The 2,500-nt window shown below is 35.0% G+C and overlaps 1 protein-coding gene across 4 annotated transcripts in view; it reads right to left on the bottom strand.

Moving 5' to 3' along the window:
- Nucleotides 1-2,500, bottom strand: part of LOC123505619 (nucleolysin TIAR-like) — a 678,590-nt gene that overhangs the window by 231,598 nt on the left and 444,492 nt on the right. The window lies entirely within an intron of this gene.

A 2,500-nucleotide genomic window follows, 5' to 3' on the forward strand; every position in this document is an offset into this window, starting at 1 on the left:
TTAAAAGGATTATTTTTTTTTTTACGAAATAAAAAAAAATAAAATAAAAAAAGAGAAACAAACAAAGGACTAAATTTATTGTACACTTGGGAGGGAGTCTTCTTCTTCCTCTTCCTCCTCCTCCTCCTCCTCCTCCTCCTCCTCCTCCTCCTCCTCCTCCTCCTTTCCTTAATGTTATTTATTTTTCCTCCCTGTCAAGTTGTCTTTCATCTCTCTCTCTCTCTCTCTCTCTCTCTCTCTCTCTCTCTCTCTCTCTCTCTCTCTCTCTCACACACACACTCTCTTTTTCTTTTTCTTTTTTTCTTCATTCCTGCATTTGTTCTCTCTCTCTCTCTCTCTCTCTCTCTCTCTCTCTCTCTCTCTCTCTCTCTCACACACATATTCCTTCATTATTTCCTTCTTTCATTTTTTTTTCTTCATTCCTGCATTCACACACACATATTCCTTCATTATTTTCTTCTTTCATCTCTCTCTCTCTCTCTCTCTCTCTCTCTCTCTCTCTCTCTCAGAATATAAAAAGAGACTTAATTTAATTTGCAGCAGAAGAAAATGAAGTTAATAAACAAATGAATGAAAGAAATGAATAAAGGAGAAGAATAAGGAAGGAAGGAAGGAAGGAAGGAAGGAAGAAAGAAAGGAAAAAGAAAGAAAAACGCAAAAATAAAGAAAGAAATTAAGGAAATGAAGGAAATAACGAAAGAATAAGAGAGAGAGAGAGAGAGAGAGAGAGAGAGAGAGAGAGAGAGAGAGAGAGAGAGAGAGAGAGAGAGAGAGAGAGAGAGAGAGAGAGAGAGAGAGAGAGAGAGAGAGAGAGAAAAAAAAAGGAACACAAAGGAAACACAAAAAAATAAATAGAAAATAACGACACTACAAAGGAACACAAAGGAAACACAAAGGAAAAAAAATGGAAACTTAAAAAAATTAATTAGAGAAAGTAAAGAAAAACACGAAAAACACACAAGGAAAAGAGGAATAGAGAAAATGTGATAAAACAAGGGAATAAAGAAATAAAGGACTACGAAAGAAGGAAAATGAGAAAAAAAAAAAAAAAAAGAGAAAAAAAGCGAAACAAAGGAATAGGAGAAGAAATGAATGAAAAATAAATAAACGAAGAGAAATAAAGGAATAAGGAGATAGAAGAAGGAATAGATGAAATTACAGAAAAAAATACAAAGGAATGGAGAAAATAAGATAAAAAGGAGAGAAAGGAATAAAGGAAGAAGAAAGAAAGAAAATAAAGATAAAAGAGAATAAGAAAATAATGGGAGAATAAAATGACTTAGAGAAAACAAAGGAATAGAGAAAATAAGATAAAGAAGAGGAGAAGAGAGCAAATAAAGGACTACAAAGGAAGAAAGAAAGAAAGAAAGAAAGAAAAGACATGGAAAAAAACAGCAACATATCAATATTTCCTTAATTTCCTTCCTTCAAATAATGTACAAAGGATCACGATTAAAAAAAAAAGTCAAAAATCATTTACAAAAGATTCAATAATTCTCTTTCCATATGAGGGGAAAACTAGCTTAAGGCAACAAAAAAGATTAAAAAAAATGCCCACTTAGATCCCAGTCCCCATGCAGGTCCGAGTGTCAGCCAATAAATGTCTTAAAATTTCCCTTCCTGCTCAAAATACGCTAAAATTCTTATAAGGTCTAAATTAAATAGCACAAATCAGGTCAAATTTTCACCAACAACGGGGGCAATGCGAGTGTCACCCCGCCACCCAGCTGTCCTGTGCAAAGGTGTTCAGTTTCATAGTTTTTTCTATTCATTCTGGTGACTATTTGGTGATTTTATACAGCTTCAGAAACTCATGTGGGGGGTTAAAATAGTGAAGACTGTGGCCATTAATCTTCTGACCTCCATAGACCCTTCCTAGTGTCAATAAAATGGTCTAATCACACCTTATATTCATTCTGGTGACTATTTAGTGATTTTCTACAGCTTCAGAAACTCATGTGGGGGATTAAAATAGTGAAGACTGTGGCCATTAATCTTCTGACCTCCATAGACCCTTCCTAGTGTCAATAAAATGGTCTAATCACACCTCATATTCATTCTGGTGACTATTTGGTGATTTTATACAGCTTCAGAAACTCATGTGGGGGATTAAAATAGTGAAGACTGTGGCCATTAATCTTCTGACCTCCATAGACCCTTCCTAATGTCAATAAAATGGTCTAATCACACCTTATATTCATTCTGGTGACTATTTGGTGATTTTATACAGCTTCAGAAACTCATGTGGGGTTAAAATAGTGAAGACTGAGGCCATTAATCTTCTGACCTCCATTGACCCTTCCTAATGTCAATAAAATGGTCTAATCACACCTCATATTCATTCTGGCGACTATTTGGTGATTTTATACAGCTTCAGAAACTCATGTCGGTGTTAAAATAGTGAAGACTGTGGCCATTAATCTTCTGACCTCCATAGACTGTGGCCATTAATCTTCTGACCTCCATAGACCCTTCCCAATGTCAATGAAATGGTCTAATG

Source organism: Portunus trituberculatus, chromosome 1 (assembly GCF_017591435.1).
Source record: "Portunus trituberculatus isolate SZX2019 chromosome 1, ASM1759143v1, whole genome shotgun sequence".
NCBI classification, from domain to species: domain Eukaryota; kingdom Metazoa; phylum Arthropoda; class Malacostraca; order Decapoda; family Portunidae; genus Portunus; species Portunus trituberculatus.